General features: G+C 40.3%; 1 protein-coding gene across 1 annotated transcript in view; it reads left to right on the forward strand.

Moving 5' to 3' along the window:
• Window positions 1-20,040, forward strand: part of ARHGAP6 (Rho GTPase activating protein 6) — a 269,026-nt gene that overhangs the window by 146,531 nt on the left and 102,455 nt on the right. The gene's annotated exons all lie outside the window — the stretch shown is intronic.

Consider the following 20,040-nt stretch of genomic DNA (forward strand, 5'->3'; position numbering starts at 1 on the left):
TCTACTGCACCCACTACTCAGACTGGCCTTTCTTCAGTAAGGCAGGTCCTGCTCCCATGCAGGCAAACGGGCAAACTCCCACCATGCAAAGCAGGCTTGGGAAGCAGAGGAAGGGTAGGAATTCAGACAACCTGTTTGCATTGCCAGCGTTCAGGATCAGCACACAGGTTTTGGTGTATATATGTGGTCATTATTCCCACCAGAAGGACATGCAGAGGTTGCTTCAGTTTGTGTGTTTTCACCATGGCCCAAAGTGGCAACGAAAATCTCCTGCTGTTTGTTTGTGCTTATAGAGAGGAGATTAGTGGTTTGTTAGTTATTTTGTTTGCTTGTTTCTTTTTCCTTGGATTTAAAAAAGTTTATAACCTTGTTAAAGAATCTCCCCGACCCCTTGTGTTTTTATTCTGGGGCTTTTCCTTGAATTGGGCTTTTGCAAAGAGGAATGACTACTTCTAGCGCCATGTGTGCTTAATTCCACAATTGAACAGGACTACTATTATGCATTCTAGCCTGTTGAAGTCAATGTTTAAAAAGTCTAAAGCTTTACAGCAATCCAGCAGCCAGTGCTACCTTTCTTTTTTTCCCTGGAAAGAAGTCCCAGAACCCTCAAGGGTCATGGGCAACAAGCACTACTTTGACCAAATTAAACAGAAAGCTGGACACTGTCTACTGTGGATAGACCTCTGCAACCAATCCCAATAGTCCCTGTCACCGGGCAAGCCTTGTTGGCAGGCTCAAATGGTGTCTTTTTTATGCTCCCCCTAACTTTAGAACCTGGCTACGCCCTTGGATGGACCTTCCCAGTAGAATAAAATCTTTCCTCCCTGCCTGTTTAGTACAAGGCCTGAATAATCTAGTAGCTTGAGTTACAGCTAATATTTTGGTTGGATTGGAGTTTACATTTGACTAGTAGAAAATAGCAGCTACCATGCCCAAATTTGTGGAAACTTGATTACATGTTTTATATATTTGAAACCTAAGACTTGAACAAATTTGGACTCTTACTCCCTAGGGAGTAGCGATGAAAACGTAATTAAATCATTGTTTAACGTATATCAGGTAATTTCTCCTTCTATCACTTAGTCAATCCATTCTCTTGTGTACAAATGATCTGGGTATAAAACTTCCTTCTAGCTGCAAACTGGTAATGTATTATTTTCCTAGCTTGCTTTATACTTATAGTTTCCCTCAATATAGTGTTCTGATTGTTCAGTTTACTTATACTGGAAAGAGACAAGACACATTCCAGAGGTCACCTGGATATCCTGTATGATCTGATAGTAGTGTAGAGGCAGAAAATCAGCCTTCCTAGATGATACATGACAAAGAAAGTTTCCCTGCAAGCAAACATCATGAAAAACTTTATTATAATCCTGTTGGTAAATATATAGAATAATTTGTCCATGTTGAAGGTAACATTGATCATCTTCAAATAAGAACCTTATTTACAGTCAGCTTGACCAAATCAATGTCATGGTTTGTAGATTCTAACTTTTTTTTAATTAAGAGATACTTTCAAATAAACTTTTATTGTACAAACAGTCCTAAGAAAATTCTATAGATAGAAATTATATGCACCGGAAAGAATTCTCTTTAATATAAACCACATGCTGTTACCAGCAATATCACGTTCATCCTTTGGAACTAGTATTTCGTGGAAAAGTTCATTTATGCTACATAAAGTTATGTTCTACTGCCAACTGACACAGCTTCCTTTTGAAACTGTGCTATATAAAGTATCACAAAAGTGGGATTTTATTTCAAAGGATGAACTAAATCTGAACTTACATTTCAATGGCTCTTTTTTGTTTCAGGTAAATTAAAAAAAATATCTGATAGACAGGATTTAGTTTTGAAAGCTTATGAGAATTACTGGTGGAATTTAAACACATTAAAACTTGTTTTCTTAGGATTTTGCTTTTATGTAATTACAGATAAAGGTTCATAATATTTAGAGAGGTGAAGATGGGTAGATCCTGATCCAAAGTGTATTTTAATCAGACATTCTAGTGGGTGGTGCCACACCTCTCTTGGAAGAATGGTGTTTTCCTCTTACCAGTTTCTTCTAGAGATTTGGAAGGGTTTGACCCAGGGGCATATTCAGCATCTTGGCCAAAGGCTGCTAGCACTTTTAGGACTGGTTAGGCTCTGGCTGGCATTGACTAGAATGGCACAGACTTTTGCTTAAGTTAGGGATATTTTGGTGAAAACCCTGAGTAATTTCTTGATGGGAGATGTTTCCCCAAATGGCCTCTCATTGCTTAGTGGTCAAGTAGTTAGAGACAGGAACTCCTCAGATCTGAGCCTTCACTGGTTTTGCCTGTGTGGGTGGAGGATGGTGGAATTACAGCTGTACTCTGTGGATTCTTTTATGCAGGCTAGGTTAAGTTAAAAACTGTTTTAGCTACTTCATGGTTGGAGTATGCTCCACTGAATGTTGCCATGCCTCTTGACAGCCCATTAGAGGGTTGGGTCTTAAATATGACTCAGATGAGTCATTAATAAAATCACAATTGAACCCTATCTATATTGTACAGGGTCTTGGGATAGTGACTGACCAGAAGTTAGTCAGTGACCTTAATAGTCAAATGGAAATTATGATACAATCTCCAGATCTGACGCATTACTGTAACAGCTGTACAACTCTGCCATGAAGTAAATGGATCTGAGAATACATAAAACACTTTTTTTGAAGTTGTATGTTGCAAGAAAGATCACTAGTTTATTGTCTTTCTCAGCCGTATGTCTCAGAAAAAGATGTTAGTATGATCAGTTGAGATATAGAGGTCGAGAAAATTGTATGCTTCTGCTTTAGAATATGAGTGTGTTGCCCTTGTCAAAACCATTATTTTGTGCAATATTTTGTATACTGTTGTATAATTAAACTGAATGCCAAAATGTATTTTTACTTCCAAATGGATTGAAGGGGCAGGGCTAGGTAGGCACTAGGACCCAGGCGGAGCATTCTACAGCAAAGAAGATCCAGTATGCTGAGTTCTGTGGCAGAGGAATATAAAACCCTACATCCTTTTCTGAGGCAGACTATTGGTTTATGTATATTACCGATCTAATTACTGAGCAATGCTAAATATGGTTTCAGGAAATCCATCAGTTGGTTAGTAAGATTTTTTTAAGCTGTATTTTCAACATGAAGTTTTGCGCACCACATGCCACAAATACATAAACAATTAACAGCATTTTCAAAATTACTCAGCATAGCTTTTGTCACATTTCTTGTGTGTAGTGGATATGGCTGGGTTAGATATGGTTTTAATTAGTAAGATGACTGTGAAGGAAAAAATATTTTTCTAGATCTTTTTCTAGTTTCTTGCAAAAGCCAACTGTAAGCTGGTGGTATGGTTTCTAAGTAGGTTGTGGGTGTGGGTACATTTCTGGTTTGTGGTTTTACAAAAATATTTATTTCCTACAAAACTTTATAGTAATAGGTAAAACTAGTATAGTATAGTAATAGGTAAAACAAACCCTTGCAAGTATATTGTTGCATGCATGCTTTGAGATTTTTTTAAAAAATGACTTTCTTAGGAGGAGTCCGCATGGGCTAAAACAGCGCCCCTGGAACAGTAAAAACACTATTTCAGAGGCACTGTTTGCATGTCTGCTGCCTCCACAAGACAGTGCCGTGCTCCCCTCCCCCCCGGCAGAAACGCTGTTTCCCTGCCTCGCTCAATGAGCAAGGCTTTTGGAAAACAGTGTTTTCCTACTGGTGCCGTAGGAACAGTACCAGGTTGAAGGCGCTGCTTCATTTCCCCCCACACTTACCTTCTCTCCCTGCGGAGCTCTGCAGGAACAGGGAGGCATGCCCTCGCTGTCCTTCAACCACAGTGTGGGGAAAAAAAGGAGGTGCCTCCATGTGGAAGTGCCCCTGCGGGCCACAGCCACTCTGTGGATGCTTGCACCTCAGCATGCAAACAGCCCCGGGGCTCCACCAACCCGTGCGGAATCTGCCATAGTGGTATAAAAGTGGTATAATATGTACCACTATCATGTAACAATGTGCCACTGTTTATTGCCAGTACTCTGACTTTGTAAATGTATGAGACACCATATATTTCATTTACATAGATGATCCTCTAGATATGGTGCCAAGGTAAAATAAGCCAAAGTAAATATCATTTTATGAAAAATGACAAAACTTGTATTTACTGGGTATTTGAGATTATGCTTTAGTGCTGAATTCAGTGCTTTAGTTTTGAATTCAAAATAATTCACAAATGCTTTGTAAATATTCTTAGTTTCAATTCTTGCTTTCTATTTTAGTCTCTGCTAACAAAGCAGTTTTCTGTACCAGCAGCTAAAAAACATCATTTTATCCCTATCTGAAACCCAATAATTTGCAAATTTGTTAGTATACAGTTTGTAGCTTAGCTCGATGCCTCTCAAGAGAAATATGTTTTGTTGCAAGAATTTTGTAATTTAACCTGGACATTATGTTTGGGAAAAGTTTCAAGTGGGAAGGGGGTATTGCTTTTGTTCTCTCTAAGAATGCAAGAAAAGCACTTCTACAGCACACGGGTGGTTCATTGAATCCAGCATCTTGTCTCACACAGTGGCCAACCAATTTCTCTGGAAGGCCAACAACAGGGCATAGAAGCCAATAATTTTCCCTGATGATGGCACCTGGTACAGGAATTCAGAGGTTGACTGCCTCTGAATGTGGCGGTTTCCTGTATCATCATGGCTGAAAGCCACCTATCCTCTATGAATCCGTCATTTTCCCTTTTAAGCCTTCTGTGTATGGTCATCACTTTGTCAGCATTCCACACTTTAATCATTCTTGTGTAAAGAAGTATTTCCATCCTAAATCTACTGCCTGTCAACTTCATTGGCTGCCCTTGAAGTTTCAGTATTTTTAAAGAGTGAGAAAAATTGGCATTCTGTGTGGTTTTGGTGGCGTTATGTGTCCTGACAGCTGCTTATGTGACCCACTAATTGGCTGTGCATTGAAAAGAACAGTGTCTGCAGTGTGCATGCATGGTATGCATTTAAACCTGAACCAATTACACCCTCCCAAAAAGAATCCGTCAGGTTAATTTTTTGCCTCTTAAATTCCTGTAATTTGTTCTCTTACTGCAATAGAGAATATAACTAAGTTGCGGAACTTATATAAGTGTAGTATATGAGGTTTTCAAATCCAATTAAAATGTTGTCTGCCTTTATTGGCAAGTGACACATAGCTCCAAGCTGCTAGCGACTAGGTACCTCCCAGCTTCAAGTGATAGGATTTCAAGTGGTAGCAATTGTGGCTTTCCCACCACCACCTTGTCAAGTCACAACTGACTTATGGAAACCCTGTAGGGTTTTCCAGGCAAGAGTCATTCAAAGATGATTTGCCATTGCCTGCCCCGTGTAGCAACCCTGGTGTTGTTTGGTGGTTTCTCATCCAAATACTGACCAGACCTGACCCTGCTTAGCTTCCATGATCTGATGAGATCAGGCTAGCCTGCCTTAGATTATGCCTAAACCTTCCATGGAGGTCAATTTTACCCCCTCCCAGGCATTATGCTGAACTGTAGATTCCTTCAGGAGGTTTGCTATAGGAACCAACATTTCTGTTCATCTTCATGACCTCTTGGAGGATGAGAGAAGTAGCACAAGACTGGAGGAGGGCAAATGTTATCCATTCCTTAAGCAACTCATCCATAAATCCAACAAAAACTTTCAAAGGATGTACACGTTTGTATATGTTTGGGGAGTTACTTTTGCCAATTTCCCCTTCTTGCTGCATTCCAAATGCTTCCAAGCCTGCAGGAAGAACAAACTAGGCTTAAGGAAAAGTGATCTGTTGTGTGAAACCCATACATGCCTGGCTCTTAGGATAAAATTAAATTTTCAGTATTCATTAAGTTGACACCATGTATTACAAAAGTCTGCCTTACTGACTTTGCCTTAACCTGAACATTTCTAGAAATGTTGATCTTTGTGTGGTGATTCCTTCTGTGATGGAATAATATTATTGTATCCATTCTTTGCAATTATTGTTTTGGCTACTGTCAAAAGTAGCAAAAATCAGTATAACTTTTTCAGCTTTTATCATTTAGTTGTAGTAATGTAAACTAATTTGCATTGTTAGAGCAGGGGCTCTAACATCAAATCATGGCATGTTTTGTTCCTCAAATATTTCAATCCACTAAGATGGTAGTCCTAGAAATCTTCACCAGATATGGAAGCAGACTGGACAGTTGGTTAAATCACATGCATTTATGAATTGTGTTTGTTTTTTTGCGATTAGAAAGATAGGAATTACATTCCCATAATGAAATGTCTTAACATTAACATTTCAAGCAACGGTGCTTTGTGACTTTGATTTCCCTTCCAGAAGGAAGTCCTCCAAAAATAGGAAGCTGTTAAGGTCTGCATTTATGTTCCTGCCAATTTCAATTGAGTCATATGTGGTTGTGAAATACATCTCATGAGTGGCTTATATAGAAGCTTATAAATGGAGGAAGGAACCTTGCCATTTTGTGCTTGTATCATAGAATTGCTGTAAAGTATATACTGAGAGTTTTTTCCTTTCTTTAAAATAAATGTTAATTGGTCAAGAAAGGATGAGTTAGAAATCTAACACATAAATAAATCTTTCTTGGTTGTTCATGTCTGCCATAATCCTGTTTTCTGTAAGGTTTACTAGGCTGTTTCTCATCTGAATTTTAGATGAGCACTTTTGTCTAAAAGGGCATTACCAGCCTAAGGAAAACTTTGTGATTGTGTGGATCATAAATGTGACTCCTTGTGGCCTGTGCTCCCAAATATGGTTTCAGATACATGTGATATAAAATAGATCAATAAATCTTTATTTTGTCAGCCACAGACCATCAAATACAATAATCATAAAACATAAAACCTCGCACAATATGTTAAGCTAAATTAGGAACCGAGAATGAAGTACCGCATCTAGACTTGCAGCACTGCAACTACAATCCCTGTTACAGTGCAGCTCTAAGCTACTCCTACTGCCCTCTTCCATCTTATTTTTGCATCTACGAACATAAAAATGGAAACAAATCCTGTGATCTCTGGGAATACGTCAGCTTTGAGAAAACTGACTTTTTATTTATTTATATTTTTATTTATAGCCGATTATATTTATTCAATTTTCTTCATCATTACCATTCTACTCTATTAAGATCTTTCTTAGATATTTATCCCTTAAATAATTGTAGAAGGGCAGCTCAAAATCTAATATGGGAGGCCCTCAATCTGATCTAACCTGCATTTACACAACTGTAGTTCTTTTGGAATTTTATTATATCTCCCCAAGATAAATTCAGTTGGAAAAGATTGAAACCTTAGGCTGGTGAAGGCCTTTCGGAGGTTAGCAACTGTAAGGTTCGTTAAATATTGAGCTATGGTTTTGTTTTTCTTCACTGTTGAATAGCAAGGGAAGCATTTTGAATTTGCAGTGCTCTTTCTGTCTTGGATAGCATTTTTGTTGAGAAGCTGTGAGCAAATTTGTTTTGATCCTGAGGACTTTATAGACTCTAAGGATGTTATTTCATACTGTTGTAAAATGAGGGTCAACAATTTTTCCCATTTATTTGACCTTACTTTAGCCTCATAACATAGGCTAGCTAAATTGTTACTATTTAAACTTGCCATCCTTTTGTAGAGTAGTAGCAAGATGAATTCTTGTTTAATAGCTGGAATATCAACTTCCAAACATAACAAAGGGGATTGCATGGCTTGAGGTAAACCTAAGATTTTCCTAAGAATTTTTTTTTTGAATAGTTTCAATTTGGCCTTATCACCCATATTTCAAACCTCTGCAGAAGGATATTCTTCCTTTACTCTTTCTAAAATATTGTTTAACCTCATACACAACTTGTCATCCCTCCCTGGTGAGGGCAGATACCATTTATACATAAAATGGCTTTATTATTTAACTCAACAATCTGACAGAAAATTACTTCTAGCCAGTCCAATTGTCGAGAAGTCCCTTTCAGCGTTTCAGCAACAAAAGTTATCAGGCCACCGCAGGCTCTCCCATATTGAGTTGTTTTTGTGACTGGTTTGATAAACTGTTGAAGGCCCGAAAGGGCAACTTGGGCAACATCAGTGCACCAAGATTCCTGAATACAAAGAATATCAAACTGACTGAGAAGGGACATAGAACAATTGTCTGCAAACTTGGAGTGCCATCCCACCACATTCCAAGAAATAGTTATCCAGGTGTCTTTCTCAGATTTTAGTCAAGCACTATTTTGATCAGAGAGACTATGGTCGATTCCCCATCGGGAGAATAATCCTTGGATTGAACCAGGACCATAAAATACTAGTACCTTTTGATCCCGGTCTGTCACTCCCCACAGCAGCCGAGTTCTTGTATTGAAACCGCCTTGTATTGAAATCAGAGCCCAGGATCATCTCGGTGCTTCTTCTGCTCCTCGTTCCTGATTGGCTGTTGCTCTATGGCGGGAATATAAATGGGTGTTCCTTTTTTAACATAACTGCTTCGTAGCTACATCGTCATAAAGCAGTGTTCTATGTAGCTAGAAACAGCGCATAAACATGCACTCATTGATTGCACGGTCGTGGCTTCGTATGCACGAAGAATTTTTTAAAGGTGCGCATTCCTGCCCGCCCTAAGTCTCCCGTTCTGCGCATGCCCAGGACACTTAGCTATGATTGGCTGCCAGAAAGAATGGAGATTCAGAGCGGCCAGAAACATGCCAAACGATTCCCCATGATACCGGGTTCATGCCGTGTTCGCCAGAAAACGCCAGAAAAGGTGTACCTTCCTGGTGGTTTCTGAAAAACCCTGGTATCACAGGGCTGGCATGGGACTGAGCTGAATTTGAACCCAGGAGCCATGGGGAGTTCTCCAATTGTCCCAGGACAGCTACCAGGTCTGTTACACTTTATTTCCCCCATGGGGAATTGACCTACATAGTCCAACATGGATTGTGAAATGGAGGGTATATGAACCCTCGCTCATAGGCCGTTTCTGCACGGCAACAGAAGGGGTCGGGTCGGCGTAGATGACGCCAACCTGACCCCTCTGGGACCGTTCGCATGAACAGTCCCAGAACCTCCCAGAACCTCCCGGGACAACGGCGCAGAGCTGCGCCATCATCAGGCCGACCTACCTGTCCTGCGGCCCTCAGGCACGTCGCTGAGGCCAAGGGACACGCCCCCCTGCCCTCTTGCGACGGCTCTCGGAGGTTGCAGGGGCAGAGGCGTGTCCCCAGGCCTTGAGCAACTGGCGCCCGGAGGGCCGCATGGGTACATATGGTTGAAACAAACCAGAACATGGGGGGGGGGGGAGAAGCGCCTTGGAGCCACTGCCATTTGCACAGCAGCGGCTCCAAGCGGCGGCTTCCACGCCGCTTCGCTTTGCGACCCTTTCTTGGCCTCGCGAAGCAGCTGCACACCTGTCTGTGAGGCTTGGCTCCCTGGGGGCGGCGTTTTTGCCATCCCCAGGGCACCATATTCCGCCCGTGCAGAAAGGGCTATACATAAGTTTGAGTAGTTTCATTTTAAAGATGCTTTTAACGTTGCGTCTGGTCTTTTCCGTAAACACCGATTGCGCCATTTCAAACATATTTTCAGTCCCAACATTTATGATAAAGTTGTCCACATTCCCCTTCTCAAAATGTTGTTTCATGGGCACCAGTTTGTTTCCCACGCATGTGCCATAGTAATGTGGCATAGCATTTCTGATTTGTTGATACCAAAAAGTGGGAGGGGTTGAAGGAGAGAAAAATGCCGGAAATAATACATGTAAAGAGGAAATGGGCAAAACTGTCAGGCGAGGGACCAAAAAATGGCAGAGCAAGCACCAAAATTGTGGTCTGGTGACTGCATAGGCAGCATGGAAAATAGCCTGTGGTTTTGGCAGGAAAAAATGATAAAACACTATAGAATAGTTTTCAGATACAGTGGAGAAGAGTGTTTTGGAAATGTTTCCAAAAACCGAAGGGAGAAAAAAATAATGTGGAGCTCTACGGAGGAAACATTTTATTTCCAAGCTGAAAATGACATAAATGGGATATACAGAAAAGGCCACCATTGGAACCTAGTTTTGTCATGCAGAGCCAATGACTCCCCTGAAATAGATGTTGGGTTTGTTTGTTTTGTTTGCTCAAAAGATGTCATTCTTTAAGACTGCATCTTCTGTCATGTGAATTAGACAGTACAGTAAAAGTCAGTTTCTAATTGCCAGGATAGTGATCTGTATGTAAACCATGTACAGCTGCATATCAGGAATTTGAGAATGGAATACTAATTTTTGCCTTTATTTGCCAGATTTGATAGTAGCCGTCATTGCTTGTTTTTCTTTTTTCAGTCAATCAGGCACTCTGAAACATCTTCATTTTTTTCCTGAGCGCTTTTATTTACTGGGAGTCACCAGCTGAGCTCCATTCCTAACAATATGCATATAGTCTGTTGGAGCTTGTGGCTGCTTGATGCTATCTACAAATACAGATGTGGAGGCCCATAAAAATAAAATGGCATTTTCGGGGTGGTGAGGGACTTTATCTGTATGTTTTTCCATGAGGCTTTCCTTTCATTTTTTTGGGATGGGAAATTTGGGGGAGTACTGGGGGAAAAAATTTCACACTACAGACATATTCAATATTTTCCAGATTTTGTTTGTATAAATGTAAGTAGTTTAGGCAACAATTAATATTATGTGTTTAACATTGTTAAAGAGTTTAGTGTTTTCAATGTCAGAAGTTTAGCCTAATATCCAGTCAAGCTCTTCGAGGGAGTTTCTGTTTAGATAATACACTTCCTTTTGTTTACTACAGAATATGGTTTCTATCAACTTTTATTTTTCCTTCTTCTCAGATGGCAAAAATTAAAGGTACATGTGCTCATATTACATATGGTGTGGAAGTTTGCACACCATAAGTATTGGGTACACTTGAAGTTTTTATTATAGACAATGGAAATATTTATATTTTTAAATTTCATAAATATGCCAAATGGCATATAAAATTGTACTAAATTATATGATGTATTTTATGACAAATTAGTAAAAGAAATTTAGGTTAGTAAGAATATGTAAATATTGAATATATTTCAAACCCCACCACCACATTTTACCCCCATGGTTTCACAATTTTATATCTGTATCCATGAGTCTGCAGGTATATATATCAGCTGGGATAGCACTGACAGTCATCCTGACAGGATTCTTTTTGGTTCAGTTGTGCTGACGTTTGTTGTTTTACATGTCATTTTTGTTACATTGACAATGAGAAACACCAAGAAAATAAAGATAATAAAACTATGAGAGATTGGTTGGGTGCAGGCTCATTTTTTCACACATCTGTCGTGTCATAAATTCTGTCTTGACGTATGGTTATCAGACTATCCCTGGTGTGAAGGAGCATTGACACAGTTTGCTTGGTCTGATGCATTGTTTTAGTCTGGGGTTAATACAAAAAACCCAAAAACAATCCAATCTGTCAGACTGTTTCTGTGTGATGAAATCCCAGAACTATTCCAGATTTTTAGGAGATTTTTAGGAGATTTTTTGATATTTACAAAAACAAAACCTCACCTTTTTAGTAGATTTTTCTAATATATTTAATAACGCAATGGAATAAAATTCATCTTATAAAATAAGCCCCCAAAGGTTAATTTACAAATCTTGGGGCCATTCAGAACCCTTAGATTCCCTTCTCGCCAGTTGGGAGAGTTGAGGAGAAGATTTGGCAGCACAGCAAAAGTTGTTTCAGATGGTTCACTCTGTCCCAGGCTCGTTTAAAAAAGCACATAGTTAATGATAATCAAATCCTGATGGCCACTGAGCACAATAATATCACTGAGTATATGCCAGAGATGTGAGCATTTTATGTAGCTATAAATATTTCTATCTAAATCAAGCTGCCTTGTGCAGAGTGTTGTCTTTATTTCCTTATTTTAACTTAGACTTTGGGTGCCATTCAGTATTATATACTTGGGGTAGTAGTGAATTAAAAATTAAGAATTGCTGCCATAATTCCTTTTGATCAAAAAGTCAGCATGAAGCTAACTTTGCATCAAGTGCTAAAACTGTTTAAAAAAATTCTTCTGCAGGAGGTGCTAGTAAAAAGAAATCTAGAGAAATTTAACAAACAACCTCATTTGTACCTGAAGCACAGCAAAGGCAGAAAGATGTGATTATTTGCAGCTGTGGATAGTTTGTAGTCCAAAAGAACAGTGTCTTTTTACACAGATAGCACAGTTTTTTCCCCAAGTAAAAGTTCAATTGTGTTTGTTATACTCCATCATATTTATTTCCCATACCAGGAAAGTGTCTGGGAGTGAATTCTAAGGAGAAGAAAAGATATTGTAATTACTTTTTTTTAATCTTCAGATTTTGGCACTGTGCTGGAAGTGATTGTGTTCTTCAGTCAAAAGCCTCCAAAGGTAGAATAATGTGTCTTAGGAATGGACAATGTATTTCAATGTATTGCCAACATTATTGGTGAAAAGTTGCAGCTGGCTTATGGCAATCCCATAAGGTTTCCAAGGCAAGATACAATAGAGGTGCTTTACCGTTGCCTGACACAGTGTAGCAACCCTGGGCTTCCTTGATAATATTCCATCCAAATACTGACCAGGGACAATCCTTCTTAGTTTCTGAGATTTGACAAGGTTGCCCATCTAGATCATGATCTATGTCAGGGTATTATCTTACCTTTTATGGCTCCAGGTTCTGTAGAGCAGTGGTTCCCAACCTTTTTTAATTCATGTACCACCTGGCACATATCAAGTTCAAGCCTGAGTTGGGCCTTCCCACATTAGTTGCTCATTCCTTCAGCCATTAAATTCCCTTTATCGGGGAGATGATGAGGATACTGGAAAGACATGCCTAAGATGGGAAGAGGCTGTTCTGGAAAGCAAGGGAAGGGAGGGTAGGTGGGTGGGCAGGCAGGCAGGCAGGCCGAGAGTGATTTGATTTTGTTTTGAATAGTTGAAATATCTAGTCAGGAACTTGAACTGTGATTCCTGTCTTCACACAATGTAAAGTCTACATTCCAAAGATGCATAGGTTGAGTGATTAGTTGGAGTCTCAGATAACCCTACAGTGGAAAAGATAGCAGATTGCAGTTTGAAGATGTAGAAAGTGTCTGATTTCCTATTGAAATGGACATATTCCCTGAATTTTACTGACAGTTATAAGATTTGTATCTAGCTCCATTCAAAGGCAAACATCTATTAAAGCAATAGAACCTGGCACTTTATTAAACTACCTTTTGTTAGATTTAGATACACATAATTATGTGTTGGACTGTGACATGATGTGGCCTGTTTAATTGAATACTAATATAAGACTCTATCTTGACCGGGGTTTTAAGCCACATGTGTATGTTTTGGTGGTTCTTTGCTTAAGTTGTGCTGGCTTGTCTTTCTATTCATGTAAGACTTACATTTTACTTAGATATATGTTAACTTGTTGGATACTAGTATAATAGGGTTTTCTTTGACAGGTTTCTCATCAGGGCCGAATACAAATACCTTTTCCAGGGGTCTCCCAAATCCCAATCCTTATGGGTCAGAGAAAGACAGAAAAGGAGGAGGTAGGTCGGGGCATGTATTCCAGTTCAGGTGTTCAGGGACCCAAGTTGCCATGGCTGGGTCAGGTGCGCAGATCATGGCTGGGTCAGGTGCACAGATCTGGGTGGCGGAAATGAACCACCCTGTGAGGTGAGAGCCTGTGGAAGCATCACACAGGAAACCTCCGGGTAGGATAGAACGAGTTTCTGAGAAGTAGCTGGCAGTTGACTGCTCTTCCTCACTCCCTTGAGAGGACAAGGCTGAGTGAAAGAAGGCCGGGTGGGGTAAAGCAGGCCAGGCAATGGTGTGAGCTGCTGTGGCCCCTGACTGGCAAGTAACCTGGCAGATTAGTTGCCATGGGAACAGGCTGGGCAGAGGAATGTAAAGGGGAAGGAGCCTGACAGAGGAGGAGAAGAAGAGAGGGCAGCAGCAACCCCTTCTCTTCTGCTACAGCCCGCAGAGCCTTTCAAAATGTTGTTCCTGTGGATTAGTGGCCCCTCAGGAGGAGTAAAGTCGGGATCTTTAGAGGAACAGGGGAATTGATGGAAATCAGCACAATCTTATATATGAGTACTGGCACTTTTTAAACTAAAAAAGTGCTATGTATATGACTAGAGGGCTCCTGATTCAGATAGGTCAGTCTTCAAAAGTTACTTGCCCATTACTCTTTAAAAGAAAAAAAATTGCATACATGCCTTTTTTTTAGTACTCTACGAATGATTCCGCACTCACCAACTCGACCTAGGTTCGACCCATCGGGCTGAAGTGCCAATTCCTCCCCACAGCAGCCGAGGTCGTCCTGCCGGAGCCGAACTCAGAGGACGGGATCACCTCAGTGCGTCATTCGCTCCTTGTTCCTGATAGGCTGCTGCATTGCAGCGGGAATGCGATCGTGCGTTCCGTTTTTTCTTTTGTTGCTATGAGCAGCATGTAATCTGCCCTCCATTTAAGCGCATGACCATCGCTTCTATACAGAAGCAAGGGGAGGAAAGGCCTATTCCGTGCATCCCCAAGACATTTTTCTGTGATTGGCTGAACGGGCGAATCGAGGCGATGGAGATTCCCCACTTTACCAGCTTCAACCTGGGTTCGCCAAAAAAACTGTACCTGGAGTTGGAAATTTAACGGCAGGATGGAGCAGAGCAGGAACGGACCTGCGTGGAACTCGCCGGATGTAGGGAGTACCCAGGTTAAACCTAGGTTGAGTTGGTGAGTGTGGAATCATCCTACAGGTGATTAATATTGTAACATTACTGAGCCATGCCACAGCATAGTGTATCATACTAAGGCTGGGACCACCAGATTCAAATCCCATGAAAGCTCACTGGGTGACCCTGGGCCCAACACAAACTGTCAATCTAATGTACCTTCTCAAGGTGATGATTGTGAGGTTTAAGTGGAGGAAGGGATAAGGATGTGGAAAGTTGCTTTGGGTTCCAGTCAGGGAGAAAATCAGGATATAACATTAATCCCAAATCTTTTTTTAAATTCAGATATTAAGCTAAATGAAAAGAGAGAAACTTTTACTGTAGCGACCAGACAGTGTAATCACTAGAATCTCTTGGAATCTCATTTGGTGTCTGACTGGCACCATGAGGAAGAATAAAAAAAATTTTTTAAAGGAAGAATCCTTTCTATACAGAGATTGGAGATATTTTGTAGGCTTTTAAAGAGATTTTTGGGAATATATTTAGATTTCAGAGAGACAGAGACCAACAGCCATCACTGTTGTTTGTCTGGAAGCACTTATTGAATGTAAAAAAAAACCTCTCTCCCTGTGCTACCTTATAGGCATTCCTTCTTGTATCCACATGAACTCTGCCTGTAAATTTGAATAAAATAAATATTACAGAAACGCTATAAATTTTCTCTCTGGTCTTTCCTCCAAGAGAACACACTGTAAAAGTTCCAGAATTTAATACTTACTTGACTCTGGAACTTTTACAATGTAGTACTAAGCAGTATTAATAGCCTTCCAAGCCTGTTTACTTCAGTGGATTTAGAAGAGTGTCACTCTGTTCAAGATGGCACTATTAACCTCTTGAAGAAGTTGTGATTATGCAACAACATGAACTATATGGCCAGTGGGATGCTGTGTGGTTTCTGGGCTGTATGGCCATGTTCTAGCAGCATTCTCTTCTGACGTTCCGCCTGCATTTGTGGCTGGCAATTTTCAGAGGATCTAACGTCAGGAGAGAATGCTGCTAGAACACGGGCATACAGCCGGGAAACCACACAGCACCCCAGTGATTCAGGCCGTGAAAGCCTTTGACAATATATGGCCAGTTTGATTACCATTTTGTGGTAAATAGTGGACACAAGTGAGGGCTGTCAAAACTATTGTGGCCAGCAAAATTATTGTGACGGGGATAGCTATCTCTCCCTCCCCTCCCATTGCTTATTGTACTGCAATCAGGGGGGGGGGGGCTGCTGCCAACTTCTGGATGATCTCTCTCTCTTTCCCACTCACTCACTCACTCACTCACTCACTCACTCACTCACTCACTCACTCACTCACTCACTCACTCACTCACACACACACACACACACACACACACACACACACACACACACACACACACACACCAGGCTCCACTGCGCTCCCAGGCTTCTGCTGCCAACTCTCAGACATCATCATGGATTCCCACAGTTCCAGGATGCAGCAGCTGAGCCCAGCATGGATCCCTGTGCCAGCCACTATAGATCCCAAGCTGCTCTTAGGGGATGTATTTTCTGTACATGCACAAGCAATACTTTATACAGATTTTTCCATAGACACGTCCCCCAAGTCTGCAGAAAAACCTGTGGTGGGAAGTATGCCCCCCCAATCTGTGGATTTAAGTATCCGCAGACAAGGGGCACATGTGGGATTTAGATATGTAAATATTAGCTCAGGAGAGAGTTCATTTTTTCAGAGAGCATTTGGTCTCCAATGCTTTTTAGTTATTCTTCAGCCAGCACAGAATTATTATTTGCCTAATGCAGGATATTGTTAAGAATAACACATCCATTTAGTGTAGTTCTTTTAAATATATATTTACTTACAGATTGTGTCCTCATACAATGTGTTTCCTGTGGATAGAATAGGGAAATTCCCCTGGATGGGGCTGTGACTGGCAATGTACACGAAGAGCTATTTCCAAATGAGTATAACTATTGAAATAAACTGTCACATAATTTCCTGTGGCTGCACTTGTGCAATTCTTTAGTATATTTCTTTCAAAAATATTCCACAGTCTAAAACATATTTTCTTCAAATTACTCTAACAAGATTGCAACCCCTCCCTCCCCCTCCCTCATCCAAGTTGTTTTGGCCCTTTTCTTTTACAATGCCCGGAGCACTTTTAACTCACTCTTGGCATAATAGTGCAAACCCAGACTATCTCACAATGTCAAAGAAACTATACTTTCCATTGGCAGACTTAATTCACAAAGCAGAGCACGTGGCAATATCTCTGCCTCGATTAAAACAGTTTCTCCTCAAGCAGGTGGTCACTTGTTTCCATGTAACCAAGTACAGCTGTGTAAAGTTAAAGTTACCTGAGATGGAACTCTGTTGCCCTTGCATCAAATTGCCAGAGGAGATGCCAGTCATTAGTGATTATCCATTACCACCATCTGGAACCTACCTAACAGGTAGAAGAGGACCCATCATACTGCAGTTATCCCAGCACCAGTAGGTGGTACTGAAAGCCACTGAAAGGTCAACAGTTGGATTGCATGCTACATCATCAGCCAGGATAACAAAGTGTGTTGTGGTCCTGTAGCCGGGCTTGAAAACAAACTGATAGCCTATTGATATCGCCTGAAATTAACTGGAGTTGCCACTGCATTTTAAGCACCCTGCTTATGAAACAAATATTAGAGGTGGAACAGTAGCTTGTTAAATCATGGTTGTCAAAACAGGGATTTTCTTTTTCTTTTTTCCAGAAAAGTGATATCAGAATTCTGCTTCTTTTCTTTGATGTTACATGAGGAATACCAATAAAGATGGGAAGAGCAGGATTGCTAGAAGCTGTTGGCTTTAGATTTAGGTTTTGGGAGGAAACTCTTAATGCTGTAGGGAAAATGGTAAAAAACTTCAGTGTTCAATTGTTCCATCAGTCTCCTCCTTCCATCAATTCCCCCCCCCCCCTCTCCAAGTGTGTGGACATCACTGAGGAATCTTGCTTAGGTGAGGTAACACTAACCCCCTTTACCCCACAGTTATTTAGCCAAGCCCTAGTGTGTGTGTTTGTGTTTTGTAAAATATAAGAACAGATTTTAATAGCAGTTCCATAGCCATATAAAAGCATACAAATGTTTTAAAGAAAATGACAGATGGGATATGTAACTTGATTTTTATTTACAATCTGATCTCAACCATTCATCTTCAATTGGGTTGAAATGTTATACCGTATATACTCATGTATAAGTCGAATTTTTCAGCACATTTTTAATGCTGAAAAAGCTCCCCTCGACTTATATGCGGGTCATTAAAATTTTTTGTGTTTTTACTTTTCTGGCCAGCAGGGGGTGCAGTTTTTATGCTAGTGGCACTAAAATTTCAGGATACCCTCAGAAGACACTCCTGATGATACCAGCCAAGTTTGGTAAAGTTTGGTTCTGGGGGTCCAAAGTTAGGTGCCCCCACTCCCCATTGTTTTCAATGGGAGCTATTAGTAGATGGGGCTACCCTTTTGAGGGTCCATAACTTTGGACCCTCTGAACCAAACTTCACCAAACCTGGCTGGTCTCATCATGAGAGTCTCTTTATGATACCAGCCAGGTTTGGTGAAGTTTGGGTCAGGGGATCCAAAGTTATTGACCCCCAAAGTGGGATGCCCCATCCCCCATTGTTTACAATGGAATCTAATAGTAGATTTTTCATTTCTGATAATATTCCTCTTAAAATCTAAGTTGGGTTACATTTGGACATACAGATGATGATGAGGAATCCAGCTTTGAAGGATTTTAACTCTTATGGTTTAGCTTGGTTGCTGGTGTTGGTTGAGCTAAAGGTTTTTTGTACTTTCTAAGAGTTATTGTTGATGTACCATATTGTTCTTGTTGACCCTCTTTTCCACTTACAGAGCCAGTTTACTGTTTTTTTTAAATAAATATTCAAAAACATTTAACCTACTGATGCCTCAATTGATGTAATTTTATTGGCATCTATTTTTATTTTTGAAATTTACCAGCAGCTGCTGCATTTCTCCCACCTCACATATTGACTTATCACAGGCGAGTCAATAAAAGTTTTCAAACCAGTGCATTTGTGAGTAAAGCACTTAGGAATGGCTCTACACTTATATGCGGGTCGACTTATACACAAGTATATACGATACTTTACCTTAGGCTATGTGTTATTTAGAGCATGATTATATAGTCTATGGTTGTGGTGGCGAACCTTTGGCACTCCAGATGTTATGGACTACAATTCCCATCAGCCACTGCCAGCATGGCCAATTGGTCAATTGGCCATACTGGCAGGGGCTGATGGCAGTTGTAGTCCATAATATCTGGAGTGCCAAAGGCTCGCCACCACTGGTCTATGGGGTGGGTTTTATAACTACCACCCGTGCTGCTTTCTTTTTTGAGCATCCTTTTATAGAGCGAGAAAGGACACATCTGAAAAGTAAGATTCATATTAATTTAAAATGTGAATTGCAGGTTCAAAAAGACTGAATGCCAGATGGTTTTTTAAAAATTAAGAACAGTTAAACTGTATCAGAGAAAAAGTTTTTTAAACTGCTTTTTTCCCCTTATAATCCCTTGCCAGCTGTATGTCATGATGACTTGGTGAAGATGGGGGAGCCGTGTCAGATTTTAAACCCTTTGGAAACAGAAAGTGTTTTTTTCCATTGGCAAAGGGACGATTCCTGGATTGAAATCAGTTGTTGCTTCCTGACTCTTCTTCATGTTTTTTCCCTCCAATTCTCAGATGTAATGCAGTATCGTTTTACAAAAAAAAGAGAGGGGGGGGGGAACCTAATCTTGAAAATGATGTGTAGTAATTAAATGTATACATTTAAATAAAAATAATGTTTTTTAAATACAAACGTTGAAAAAATCATTTTATTGCTTGCTTCAACTTATACCAGTTGCACACTTCATGCTTAAAAATATATATTTTAAGACTATATGGAACATATGGCTGTAAAATCTGTCTCATAACTCATAGGTTTGTAGAATAAAATTTCACAGCTTGATACTCATTCTTTCATAGACTTAATTAGTTCTTGCCACAGTTGAAGTAAGTTGATGAAGAAGAGAAGAGTTTGGATTCATACCTCACTTTTCTCAACCATAAGATGTCTCAAAGTGTCTTATAAACTCTTTCCCTACCTCTCCCCACAACAGGCACCTTGCGGGGTAGTGGGAGTTCTGAGAGAACTGTGACTAGCCCAAGATCACTTAGCAGGCTTTATGTGCAGGAGTGGGGAAACAAGCCTGGTCCACCAGATTAGAGTCCACCATTCATTTAGAGGAATGGTGAATCAAACTCAGTTCTCCAGACTAGAGTCTGCTCTTAACCACTGTACCACATTG

This window comes from Sphaerodactylus townsendi, linkage group LG04, assembly GCF_021028975.2.
Source record: "Sphaerodactylus townsendi isolate TG3544 linkage group LG04, MPM_Stown_v2.3, whole genome shotgun sequence".
Classification (NCBI taxonomy): domain Eukaryota; kingdom Metazoa; phylum Chordata; class Lepidosauria; order Squamata; family Sphaerodactylidae; genus Sphaerodactylus; species Sphaerodactylus townsendi.